The sequence below is a fragment of the Eurosta solidaginis genome, chromosome 3, assembly GCF_040869045.1.
Source record: "Eurosta solidaginis isolate ZX-2024a chromosome 3, ASM4086904v1, whole genome shotgun sequence".
NCBI lineage: Eukaryota > Metazoa > Arthropoda > Insecta > Diptera > Tephritidae > Eurosta > Eurosta solidaginis.
In genome coordinates this window covers 236150783-236165947 of record NC_090321.1, presented here as the reverse complement: position 1 = coordinate 236165947, position 15165 = coordinate 236150783, and positions in this window count along the sequence as shown.

Below are 15165 nucleotides of genomic sequence, written 5' to 3'. Positions count from 1 at the left end.
CTTTTGGCCAATTCCCTGCCGTGGCCACCAAGTTTTGTTAAAACGGATTCCTGCACGAATATAGTTGACATTTTCTGAATTTTATGGATGCTAATTTCATTGCGCTGGCCTAAAATACTTTATGAAGATTTATTTATTCCTTCCGCAAGGATTGTTTACGTTTTCACTTCACCTTCCTCTATCCGGCAGCTTGCTCTGGCATATAACTGGACCCAACGAACATACACAAATTATAGCTGTCTATTATAATGGAAGCAATAGCCGCGGCATTATTTGTATAGTTGGAAAGTAACGCATACGAAAATGGCCAGGCAAGAATGGAGAGGCAAATGTTGTGAGATTTTTGTAATCCATTTGAGATGAGTGACCAATTATAAGAAATTGAACTTAAAAGTGGTAAAGTTTATGACTTATTTTCTTATTTAGGTTCAAAAAAACTTTCGACTTAATAAGAATGCTTTCAAGTATGTGTTAGATACTTTTGCTGGGCAAATATGTCCAAGGACTTCGACATGTTGCTTTTGACCTGGAAACATATAAAAAACAATCATCATCAAGCCTTTTACGTTTCTCAACAAGTTTTACTTACATTTTTGTTAAAATTCTGTTATAAATTAATAAAAAAATAAAAAGGAAATATTTTTCCGCCAACTAATTTGCAACTTAGAAAAACGGAACTACGATCGAAATGCAGAATACACAAAATCGAACGATTCGAAGTTGGATCGAAAGAGATTGGAACACAGAATACCAACATTGCCAAATCGAAAAAAATTCCAATCCAAGTCGAAATGCAGAATAGGGCTGACTACAGTATAGAGTAAAGCGGCAATTACCCACCGACGTGTGCCGTACGTACGGACGTTTGCCGTACGAAACACGTTTCACCGAACCCTAATGCGGCAGTTACTCACGAACGTACATACCAAAAACGTGTCAGCTGACACGACCTATCTTATGAGTGTGCAATGTAAACCAAAAGTCATCGACGTGTAACGCCCGTACGTACGTAGCCCGGAACGCAGAAATCAAATCAATTTTGATTTTTTCCGTAAGGACGTGTCAGCTGATCGCTCTCTCACTAGACAGAGTTGCCTAGTAAACTTTTGTGCTCTAATTTTTGACCGTTTGCAGTTTTATGCAAAAACACCTAATTAAAGTTTGAAAAATTGTGAAAATAATTCGAAAATGTAAAAGTGCAGATTATAAATATGTAATCTATTTATATTTATTTAATATTAATTCCAGCCTTTTACAACATCAAAACCTAAATTGGAAAAATTTGATGTTTCCATAAGCACTATACAAGAAACGAGAGGAAATTAATTTCACGTGCAAAATGTGAAAGCACCCTAAGCTAAAGCAAATATCAAATTCTTCTTCTTATGCTTTGCGTGCACCAAAAGTTTGAAGATGGCTACTTTTTCTTGTCAGATGGCGCTAGTGTAGCTCGATCTGCCGTTCTCCATAAAAATACATAAACTCATAATCCATAAGATGGTGATAAACGCATCTAAATGAAAAACTGCTTACGTGGTGGGGCTTTTGCATATTGCTTGTAAGCAAAAAAATTGGCAAGTTTTTTGTAAATCCGCTTAAACCAGCGCAGAGGTGGAACGTGGTCCCGATGGCGTCAACTAGTACTATAGACAAACGTTTTTTAAGTTATTTAAAAAGTTATAATGCAAATTAAATATTGACCCTGACAAACGGCACTAATGTGCATTTAGACAGCTTATTTTGAAGGTTTTCAAGATAAAAAAACTACCATTTTGACCTTATATTTTGGACTCTTGCGGAATAAAACAAGCTCTCAGAAGTCTTATTATTGATTTTTTCATGTCGTAAAGTTTTGTTTGATCAAGAACTCAATCAAACTAAACAAATTACATGTTTTTTTTCTTAATCGAGCAGCAGTATGCAATAAAAAATTAGATTCGTTTGAAACAAAAACAATTTGTGTTGTACATCTTAACACAACTGTTACATATGATACTTCAACCAACTCAAAACACTTCTTTATTTAAAAAAAATATCCTCAGCATATTGGAACGTGTAAAGTATCATCTGAAAGGCAAGATTAAAACCTGTTACACATCTAACCGACAGCTGAGAAACATATTTCAGACTCAGACAGTAGATTATAAAACATACCTAAAACCACGATCAGATCACTGCGATTTGTAACGTCTAAAGAAGGCTGTACTGTACCAGAAAAATAGGATTTCCTTTGAATTATGCCTGGTTTTTCAGTGCAAATTTAAACTCTAGTTAAAGTTGACTAGAGTTTAACCATGCCACTTTGCTCGATAACATACAATATTGCTGCTCATCTCAGTTTAAGCGGACGAAGTGGCAGGGTTAAACTCTAGTCAACTTTAAGCTGGAGTCATTGGTGCTGTATGTCGTATCGCTGTATCCGTATCCCTAACGTAATCAGCTGTTTATCGTTACGACGGTAAACCAAAACCCAATTGGGTGGCTACGATACGGTTACAACTTTAGCGGCACCAATAATCGATTGCATTGATTCTCATAAGGTTGGTCGAATCAGCTGTTAAAAGGTTACCGATACGGTTACCGATAAAGCACCAATGTCTCCAGCTTTAACTGTGCCGCGGCACAATGACATTATTCATATAGATGCTTAGCACAAGCTTATGCATTCCAATGACATCGTCACAATCAACCAAGGTGTTGCGTTTGTAAATATGAAGGAACTTTAAGCCGGACTCATTGGTGCCGTATGTCGTATCGCTGTATCCGTATCCCTAACATAATCAGCTGTTTATCGTTACGACGGTAAAGCTGGAGTCATTGGTGCCGTATGTCGTATCGCTGTATCCGTATCCCTAACGTAATCAGCTGTTTATCGTTACGACGGTAAACCAAAACCCAATTGGTTGGCTACGATACGGATACGAGTTTAGCGGCACCGTAGCCAACCAATTGGGTTTTGGTTTACCGTCGTAACGATAAACAGCTGATTACGTTAGGGATACGGATACAGCGATACGACATACGGCACCAAGGACACCGGCTTAAACCAAAACCCAATTGGTTGGCTACGATACGGTTACGACCTTAAGCGCCAAATACACGACACGAACATTTCCGCGCACATTCCCGTTATGTCATGTTTCTGCGACCTTTTCTGTCGTGCATGGTGGTGTTTGCAGTTCGCGCAAATGTTCGCCAAAAATCAAAATATTTTAATTTTTGGCGAACATTTCCGCAAACTGTTCGTGCGTGTATGGCGAAATAGCTCATAATCGTAGTAATTTCTGAACGGAACAGACGTGCGCGGAAAAGTAAAATGGACAATAAAAAATTTCTGAGTGAATTTATTGAAATGTATAAATTTTTTTTACGCTTAATTGCCACAGCGAGCAATATTGCTGCAGCACAATTGTTGTCCGTATTCATCGCTGTCTGAAAGAGAACTAATGTTCGGCCAAAAGTTCGTATGGTGTATGGCCAAATCTGCGAACAAGATTGCTGAAAGTTCGCGGAAATGTTCGTGTCGTGTATTTGGCGCTTTAGCGGCACCAATAATCGATTGCATTGGTTCTCATAAGGTTGGTCGAATCAGCTGTTATAAGGTTACCGATACGGTTACCAATAAAGCACCAATGTCTCCAGCTTTAGACTTGGCAATTGAAGTTTATTTCGCCTTGCTCATTCACATACAAAATTTCGCGAAGCACTGGTATGTATATGAATGTATATCCCTATACAACAAAAATACTTGCTGACATATTTTGTGTCGTATTCATTTATTATATTGCAGTTTTACTTGCGAAAAATGTTATAAAAGTTACCAACGAGTGGGAAAAATAATTGCACTTGCAAAGTATGCCAACACCCTTAGCCAAAGCAAATGACAAACTCTTCTTCCCATGCTTTGCTTGTAACAAAATTTGTGAGTTGGCTACTTTTCCATGTCAGATGGCGCTAGTATTGCTCATTCTACCGTTATCCATAAAAATACGTGCAATCTACTCATAAAGCATAAGCTTGTGTTAAACGCATCTATATGAAAATTGTCATTCCGCTGCGGCCTTAAAAATTAGAAATTGCAAAAATAAAGGAAATTACAAGAAAAGCCGAAATCGCGGATTTTAATAAATAATCAATTTAGCAACTTTTTTAAAATTTTACGTAAAATAACTGAGAATACATTTGTTTGCTGCATTCACTCAACGTGTTTATAACCATACAATAGTCTTGTTTTTTAGTCTTTAGAGGTCGCCCACAAATACCCGGTTTGTCTAATTTTCGTCGGCTCCCGGATTGTTGGATAGTAAGAAAACGCCATTTTGGGCGGCCTCGGCCGACTTCTAGTCACCAATCAAAAATACTCAAAGATTCCCGCATGAGGATATCACCGAGTAGCGAGTGGGGATGATGACTATTTTGAACATAGCATATATCCATTGTGAGCTTATTAGTATGCAACATTTTTCCGACTTGTTTAGAAAGTACAATTATTGATTTAACTATTTCTGTTACCAAAACTTGACTGATGGCCGCGTCACAATCAATTTTCTCATGTTCATGAGATTTGATGACGTGTTTGTATATATAAACATAAAAAGTGTTGGATTACGTGTTCCATCTTCTTCATGTTGGAGTACTCTAACAATACCCTTCATGTTGGAGTACTCTATCAATACCCTTTGCATTGCGTTTGGGGACCATTGTGAATGATGACAAAGTGTGATCTCTTCTGCATAAACGTCAAAATTCCAAAGTGATTGGATCACCTGATTCGTATTTGACTATCGCTGTCTCATTCTGTATCTCTTTCTATCACCCGCTGAAGATAGGCGCCGCCATATTGAACAGCCTGTCAAAACGCTGAAAAGTAGCCATATTCAACAGCCTGTCAGGCAGTTGACAGATAAGAGATCACACTTGCGGACCACCATCAGCCGATCATTGCTCGTTTTTTAACGACAGTGATTACGACACGATGACGATCGAACAGAGTTGCCAAAAGTAAAATATTGCATGCAAATAACTAATAATAAAATTTTACTTCGGCAACTCTGATAAAATTCAACAGCGCACTGGTTTTATGTATACATACTAAAGTATGTATAGAGAAATATTAGTTTCTTTATTGACGCAAATGCTAAATAACGTAAGAATATTCGTAGTATAAAAAATAAAAGTTGTATTGCCCCTCTTCATTTACTTTCATTTTAAATTAAATTCACTTCGATAATTCTTTCCGACACAATTCCTCTTTAGCACTTTGGCATATGATCCTCTGTGGGTGCTCCATGGAGTACTACAGTGAAAGTACTTTGGAAAGTACTCTCACGTATGTACTCTATGGATACTCACAAACAAAGCGAGAGTGGGATCACCTACTCCTCTACTAGGACATCGCAATGTTAATTGGAGCACATATTTTGTATGGATACAGATTAGATTTGGAGCAGTCCTATACTCCCAAAGGAGTATTCTTTACATTATTTATAGAGTACTCGCGTTTTTTGAAGGGTTGTTTCGGCTTGCCCATTCATATAAAAACTTCTGCGCGGCGCGGCCATGTTGGAAGCGCAGTGTAGTGCAGCTCAGTGCGGCCTTGGTTTAAGTATAAACGAACTTCAGACCTGGCAAATAAATATTACTTCGCCTTGCCCTTTCACATACAAAATTTCGCGAAGCAGTGTGATAAACATTCTCACTATACAAGAAAAATACTTTTATATTCGTTAGTTGAATTACAGTTTTTAACTATGAAAATTTTTTTAAAAAGTACCAACAAGAGCGAAAAATAATATCACATGCAAAATGTGAAAGCACCCTTAGCCAAATCCAATTTAAAATTCTTCTCCTTATGCTTTGCTTGCAACAAAAGTTGGTAGATGGCTACTTTTTCATGTCAGATGGCGCTACTGTCACTTGATCTGCCGTTCATCATAAAAATACGTGCAATCTACTCAAAATGCATAGGAGTGTGTTAAACGCATCTACATGAAAAACTGCTTACGTGACGGGGCTTTTTACGAGCAGAGGCTGAAAATTGTTCTCATTCAAGCGATAACTATGCTATAACTTGGATCCATGACGAGTGCATTTGTCATGAGTTCACATATGTCTTTAATCCGATCCACCATTTCAGAGCTATTGTGATTAAAAATGAATTTTGATCGCGGATCGTAAAGCTTAACACGGGCCCGGGATTGTTTGGTTAAATTACTTAGGCCCACTTGCAGAACGGCAAGTTAACTTTTTAACTTACTCTCTGCCAACCGGAGCCAATTGGTCACACCAAGGGAGTTTAAATCGTTTTCCACTTGGTCCTTCCAACGGAGTGGGGGCCGCCCTCTATTTACTCCATCATCATCGATTGCGAGATTGGGTTCGTCATCTCTGTGCGGTAAATCGTTGTCTCCATTTAGGAGAGCAGAAAAGTGTTCCCTCCATAATCTAAGTACTCCCTGGACATCAGCTACAAGGTCGCCGTTTTCATTCTTACAGGAGTTTGCCGCGGTCTTAAAACTTTCCGTCTGTCGCCGAATGTTTGGTAAAATTTTCGGGCGTTATTCCTGGTGGCTAGCAGCTCAAGCTCCTCGTACTCACGAATTTCTGCCTCTGCTTTTTTCTTCCTGAAAAGGCGTCGCGCTTCCCTTTTTAACTCACGGTAGCGTTCACGCACTCCTCTTGTTGCGCTCGCTTTTAACGTAAATCTGTAGGCAGCGTCTTTTCTTTCGGTTGCAACGCGGCATTCTCATCGTACCAGTTGTTTTTTGTGGCCGCCGGTAACCAAATTTTTCCTCGGCGGCAGTACGAAGTGCTTTGGAGATATGCTCCCACTGCTCCTGTATTCCTTCAGGCTGAGTTGTGCTCTCAGAGAGCAGGTGTGAGAGTCGAGTTGCGAAATCATTGACAGTCCGTTGCGATTTCAGCCTTTCGACGTCTAGCCGTCCTTGTGTTTTTTGTTCCTTGGTTTTAGCCGCGCTGAGGCGGGTGCGCATATTGGCTGCGACGAGATAATGGTCCGAGTCGATGTTAGGTCCTCGGATCGTGCGCACATCTAAAACACTAGAGGCATGCCATGCGTCTATCACAACGTGATCGATTTGATTGCGAGTATTTTTATATCAAGGGAAAGCCATGTAGCTTGATGTATATTTTTATGCATGAACCTCGTTCTGGATATGACCATGTTTCGAGCACCGGCAAAGTAAATCAGCCTCAGTTCATTAGGAAAAGTTTCATTGTGTAGGCTGAACTTTCCGACTGTAGGGTCAAAAACACCTTCTTTGCCTACCCTGGCGTTAAAGTCGCCAAGCACGACTTTTATATCATGGCGGGGGCAGCGCTCGTATGTGCGTTCTAATTGTTCATAAAAAGCGTCTTTCACCTCCTAGTCCCTCTCCTCTGTCGGCGCAAGGGCGCAGATGAACGTTACATTAAAAAATTTTGCTTTTATTCGGATAGCGACGAGACCATTGTTTACTATATAGTTTGGCAGCTTAAGTAGAGGTTATGTTGCGAATAGGGTGGAAGGCAGTGGACTAGGCAGTCGAATGTCATATAATGAAGGAATGGTGTTCGGAGTTTTTTCAAAGTTAAAAAAAAAAATGATAAAAGCTTTAATAAAAATAAAACTATTGGTTTAATAACAATAAAAACGCCTTATATATTCTATATACACAAAATTCTTAAGGATTGTCTCACTTTAAAATTTGAGTTAAATAATCTAAAGTTTGTTTTTGAAACTGAGTCGAGAACTGTGCGTGTGAATGTGCGAATTTTCACCGATCAGCTGTTAGTTGCGCTACTTGGTAAAATTTACAATGGACGAGACGTTCGTCCACAGGCGTGAACGCCAATACTTGGCGACAAAGTCTCTCTCCACCACGAATCCGACGCCGAAACTTCGCTTATTTGTATGGCTACTCCAATAGATGTCACAATATTTAATCTTCTTTCTTCCTTGCTTCGTCCAACGCATAAATTAACCTGCATAAAAGAAATGCATAGAAAAATTGATATCCATCGGAACAGTGGCTATATTTTGCACGCGTTTTTTATAAATTTACCCAAATCTGCCCCTCGATTCCCAACCAAGTTCATTGTCTTGCGGGCGTGTTGGCGAAAGCGAAAATATCTAATTAAGCTAGGTTTTAATTTAACCAGTAATGATTAAATCGGCCCTTGGCGATCATTTGCGATAAAGGAGTTCAAGATTTATAAACTATCTATAGCATTTACCTTCAAAAAGAGTCCTCAAAATGAGAATATTGATTAATTACACAAAACAAGAGCATGTGTTGGTGGGTTAGGGGCTTAGAATATACCCGCGGCAGGTATGCCTTGCAAGCACAATTTATAGGTTCTCCAACCCAATCGTCAACCTCACCTACACGTAGCGAATCCTGTTCCTTTAGCATCCGAGGCTCTGGTGACCCCAAGTTCCATGGAACTAGGGAGTGTGGGGAGGGATGGCCTAGAAGGTTCAATGTGGTCATATTAAATTGTTACCGAGAGGGTCGGGCATGTACCTCAATGCTGTTTGTTACAGGAACGTACAAGATTTATATCGGATTTATATCCGGAAAAGGACCGGCAGCATCGATAACACTTCCCAAACCTTCGGGCTTTCCTAGCAAAATTACGTGCATCAGGGTGTCAGTAAAACGAAAGCGACGCAAATTTTTTATACTCAGTTGAGCAGAGCTCACAGAGTATAATAACTTTGATTGGATAACGGTTGGTTGTACAGGTATAAAGGAATCGAGATAGATATAGACTTCCATATATCAAAATCATCAGTATCGAAAAAAAATTTGATTTAACCATGTCCGTCCGTCCGTTAACACGATAAATTGAGTAAATTTTGAGGTATCTTGATGAAATTTGGTATGTAGGTTTCTGGGCACTCATCACAGATCGCTATTTAAAATGACCGAAATCGGACGCCCACTTTTTCGATATCGAAAACTTCGAAAAACCCAAAAGGTGCGATAATTCATTACCAAAGACGGATAAAGCGATGAAACTTGGTAGATGAGTTGAACTTATGACGCAGAATAGAAAGTTAGTAAAATTTTGGACAGTGGGCGTGGCACCGCCCACTTTTAAAAGAAGGTAATTTAAAAGTTTTGCAAGCTGTAATTTGGCAGTTGTTGAAGATATCATGATGAATTTTGGCAGGAACGTTACTCCTATTACTATATAAATGCTTAATAAAAATTTGCAAAATCGGAGAACGACCACGCCCACTTAAAAAAAATTTATTTAAAGTAAAATTTTAACAAAAAAGTTAATAACTTTACAGCATATAAGTAAATTATGTCAACATTCAACTCCAGTAATGATATGGTGCAATAAAACACAAAAATTAAAGAAAATTTCAAAATGGGCGTGGCTCCGCCCTTTTTAATTTAATTTGTCTAGGATACTTTTAATGCCATAAGTCGAACAAAAATTTACCAATCCTTGTGAAATTTAGTAGGGGTTTAGATTCTAGGACGATAACTGTTTTCTGTGAAAAAGGGGGAAATCGGTTGAAGCTACGCCCAGTTTCTATACACAGTCGACCGTCTGTCCTTTCGCTCGGCCGTTAACACGATAACTTGAGCAAAAATCGATATATCTTTACTAAACTCAGTTCACATACTTATCTGAACTCACTTTGTATTGGTATAAAAAATGGCCGAGATCCGACAATGACCACGCCCACTTTTTCGATTTCGAAAATTATGGAAAATGAAAAAAATGCCATAATTCTATACCAAATACGAAAAAAGGATGAAACATGGTAATTGGATTGGCTTATTGACGGAAAATATAACTTTAGAAAAAAACTTTGTAAAATGGGTGTGACACCTACCATATTAAGTAGAAGAATTAAAAAGGAATTAAAAAGGTCTGCAGGGCGAAATCAAAAGCCATTGGAATCATGGCAGGAATACTGTTCGTGGTATTATATATATAAATAAATTAGCGGTACCCGATAGATGATGTTCTGGGTCACCCTGGTTCACATTTTGGTCGACATCTCGAAAACGCCTTCACATATACAACTACAACCACTCCCTTTTAAAACCCTCATTAATACCTTTAATTTGATACCCATATCGTACAAACAAATTCTAGAGTCACCCCTGGTCCACCTTTATGGCGATATCTCGAAAAGGCGTCCACCTATAGAACTAAGGCCCACTCCCTATTAAAATACTCATTAAAAACTTTCGTTTGATACCCATATCGTACAAACAAATTCTAGAGTCACCCCTTGTCCACCCTTATGGCGATATTTCGAAAAGGCGTCCACCTATAGAACTAAGGCCCACTCCCTTTTAAAATACTCATTATCACCTTTCGTTTGATACCCATATCGTACAAACAAATTCTAGAGTCACCCCTGGTCCACCTTTATGGCGATATCTCGAAAAGGCGTCCACCTATAGAACTAAGGCCCACTCCCTATTAAAATACTTATTAAAAACTTTCGTTTGATACCCATATCGTACAAACAAATTCTACAGTCAGCCCTGGTCCACCTTTATGGCGATATCCCTAAATGGCGTCCACCTATAGAACTATGGCACACCCCCTCTTAAAACACTCTTTAATACCTTCCATTTGATACACATGTCATACAAACACATTTCAGGGTTACCCTAGGCTCATTTTCCTACATGGTGATTTTCCCTTATTTTGTCTCCATAGCTCTCAGCTGAGTATGTAATATTCGGTTACACCCGAACTTAGCCTTCCTTACTTGTTTTGATTTGACTTTCTTTCGTACGGCGTTTTGGCTAGAACTTGCTTTGCTATCACCTAGTAGATTCGTCTTGGTTTCGTGTTTTCTGATTAGAGGATATTCAGGTAAAATTTTAGAATTGGAGCACCTAAGATACCTGTCAATCTTGGTCCTAAAGATGCAAATTATAGCCTTCGAACGGGAGTTTTGAGCGCACTAGCAGTGCAGCGAGCATTCTATGTCTGCACATATCCACAAATTATATAGTCATTTCTAGGTTTGGCGCAGTTATTGTGTTTTGATGCTTTGCGTTACTTTTCATAAGTAACCATATATCTTGGTGGACAGACGCTGACAACGTAAGAAAATCCGTCAGTGCCCTACCTACTAAATCTCGTTTTCTTTCTGCCTAGACCAGGGTTTTGAAACTGCCGTGGTGTAGTGGTACCGTAGTCGCTAACCACCTCGAAAATCCTGTGTTCAAGGCAAAAACAACATCAACAAGTAAAGTTGTCTAAGTTCGGGTGTAACCGAACATTATATACTCAGGGTGAACTTCAATTGTACATTTAATTTCAGATAAATTACTTTTCTATATAACAAGTGGCACCTCCCGTTTAAAAGAAAAATGTCTCCCCATTTCCTCTTACAGTAAAACTTGATAAGTGAAATATCATTGATTCAAAACTATTTTTTGCTAAGTTATAGCTTATTATTCCAGTCTACGACCCTTTTAAAAATCTTTTATATAAAAGTGGGCGTGGTCCTTAACCGATCTCGTCCATTTTTTCTAGAAATATTTCCTGCTATAGGGAACATTTTTGTACCCAATTTTATTACGATGCGTTAATTTTTCTTCGAATTATGGCTCCCGAAACATAGAAAATTGTTTAGTCATAAAAGGGGCAGTGCCACGCCCATTTCTGAAAATGTTTTCCTATTTATTGTTATAAATACACTTGGGAAATGAAATACCATTGATATAAAGCTCCCTTTTGCAAAGATATAGCTTATTTTATTCGTCCACGACCCCTTTAAAAATCTTTTGTATAAAAGTGGGCGTGGTCCTTAACCGATTTCGTTAATTTTTCTTCAAAGCATTCCTTACAGTAAAGGCAACCTCTCTGTCGAATTTTGTTACGATACGTTCAACGATTTTTGATTTATGATTAATAATATTTGTAAAATTGATTTTATCGCAAGCGGGCGGGCCACGCCCATTTAAAAACTTTTTTTTTTTAATTTTATCAAGAGTCTCAATATTAGTCCACACGTCAAATTTCAACAGCTAGGTCTATTATTTACAAATAATCAGGTTTTTTGTGTTTTCCAAAATGTTATATATATAAAAAGTGGGCGCCGTTATCAGCCGATTTCGCTCATTTTCAATACCAATCTATTTTGGGTCAAGATAAGCTAGTGTACCAAATTTGGTGTATATATCTCAATATTTACTCAAGTTATCGTGTTAACGGACAGACGAACGGACGGACATGGCTCAATCAAATTTTTTTCGATACTGATGATTTTCATATATGGAAGTCTATATCTATCTCGATTCCTTTATACCTGTACAAGCAACCGTTACCCAATCAAAGTTAATATACTCAGTGTACAAAGCACTCTGAGTATAAAAATACGGTAGGAAAAGTTTTTAGCTCCTAAGTAGTGCTTTAGCAAACACTCTGCGTGTATTTCTGACATGAAATGCTTCTCAGTGAAAATTCATCTCCGGTTCGGTGTCGTCATAAAACATATAAGTTTTGTCCCGCCAATTTGTATGAATGATTAAATTGGAAGAGGATCTCGGTAGAGATCTTTGTGGAAGTATATAACGTCTTGTATTTTTTCTTCTATTTTCGATTCACGATAATGCTGACACACGTCTCGGTTGGCGTCTGTACCAATTGGTGCCTTACTTTTATCAGACTATACATCACATTCCTGATCGTACAAAAGAACTCCTAGCCAAAATGTGTAAATTGCAAGCACAATTAAAGTACTAAAATGGGATAACAATTATTTTATCCACACACAGTGGTAATGCGAACATGCTGGCTAAAGCTGATGGAGATTCCCCAAAAAGCTATTTTCAAATTGATTTGCACTTTCAGTATCGAAGGAGTTTGTTTACAACAATATCAAGTACCTATGTACAGAAAAGCCAATAAACAAATGCAATTAGCAGTGGCGGATCGTGAGCTTGGCTGTAGGGGGAAATGGTATCAAAAAGTTTCATAAATTTTGTTTTATTTTTATAAAAGCGGCATTATGTATAAATTGCCATGTATCGTGAAATGCCAAAATTTTGTGCCTACTGCTATTTTCATGCTCAAGAAAAATGCAAAATTTTTCTTGAATGTTTGCTTTTGATCTGCGTACAGCGCTTAATAATATCAAAATGTAAGCTTTCGATTTCAAATTATTTTCGAAAGTATGTATGTATTCTGTTTTTAAATACTTTTTGTATTTTTTATTTGGTACTTTTATCAGCACTGGGTGTGTACATTTCATACTTATATAATTTAAAAAAACAATTTTATAATAAAAAATAAAATAAATGTAAGGCGCGATAACCTCCGAAGAGATCTAAGGCCGAGCTTCTCTTCCAATTTGCGTCGTGCTCCTCTTGATTTTCCCTACAAATTGGCCGGACGGGACCTACATGTTTTATGCCGACTCCGAACGGCATCTGCAAAGCAGATGAGTTTTCACTGAGAGCTTTTCATGGCAGAAATACACCCGGAGTGCTTGCCAAACACTGCCGAGGGGCGACCCCGCTTAGAAACATTTTCTTCTAATTGAAAAATCTTATTTCTAAAATTTTGATGTTGCTCTGCCCGGGAGTTGAACCCAGGGCATACGGTGTGATAGGCGGAGCACGCTACCATCACACCACGGTGTTTTATAAAAATAATGTAAATAAATGTTATGTTTAATTAAGCACAGGGTGAAAATTTCTGAAAGTGATCACCGAAAAACGTCATAATTTATTTTAGAGCAACAAAGGTATTATTTGGTAGCTATCGATAATACAAACAAATGCTCGTCTTCGATTTTTCCAAAAAAGACTGTATCCTTAATTATAGCCATTTGAATTTTCTTTGTCCTTTTTCTTTTAAAGTTGAATAGCAGCCGATAGGTGTGTGACAATTCGGTAAAAGTCTAGTTGAGGGGTCGACTGCTAATACGCTACCAAAAATATCGAAAGAGGTGTCATACGACGCGTATTGACGACCTCAGTATTAATAATCCGAAGGCGGAAAAGAAAGATTTTAACTCGTGCAAAAGATATTAAACAAAAACCGAAAAATGACCCGCGGGTCCCTCCGAAACCGGGGGTGGTATCTATAGTATTTTTGTGCAGACCACCTTTCTGCATTGGTGGCCTTCGGCTGCGGTTATAAAAAATTACCCTGGTTGGGCCCAACACCGGTTTGGAGACGAAAACTATATCCACGCAAAACACTTATGTTCACGATTATTTTTGTGGGTACAAAAACATTACAACAACCACATGAAAATAGCCAACTTCAACTGCAAATATCTCCCGGCAGAGATACAATTTTTCTTTTCCGCCTTCGGATTATTGTTGTGGAGGTCAATACGCGTCTTTTGACACCCCTATCGATATTTTTGGTAGCGTATTAGCAGTCGACCCCTCAACTAGACTTTTACCGACAATTCAAACACCAATTTGCTTGTAATTAAAAACTCTTTAAAAGCACATTTTTTATTTCTGTGAAATAAATTTCTATTTTTAAAATTGTTGCAAAAACCGAGCAAAAAAAATTGTTCCGAAGCACGTTTTTGCACGCAAGGAAAACCACGTACGCAAAATTTTACTCTCTATGATATTCCGTTGAGAAAAAAATGGCCCGCAGTATTTATGCTAGATATTTTCATTTGCACACCTTGGACTTGAAGATTTTCCATACAAAATTTTATTGTTCAAATACTTTAAGTATTGAACATTTGAATATTTGTTTTCTTTGGATATTTCATTTTCGTTCTGTAAAGTATTTGAAAAATCAAATAAAATTTTGCATGGAAAATTTTTAAGTCCAAGGCAGGCATGCTTAACCAACGAAACGATATCATTTCGTTACGATAATCAACGTTAATAAACGAAACGAAGTCATTTCGTTTCGTTTATTAACGTTAAGATCGTCAAATTAACGAAATGATTTCGTTTCGTTTTCTGCCATATCAAAACGAAATCAAATCGTTTATGTTGATTATTAATTTCAAACTATGCTGGCAAAGCTGATTGATGGCGGAGTCATTAAAGGTGAAAGCATTAGCCAAGCTGATTGCAACTTTTCTCATGAATTTTGACAGTACGAACATTTCTCAGAGTATTTTTGACATTACCACCAACGAATTACACAAACAAATTACATAGAGTTTGTGTGTGTATGTGCGCTCGTTGT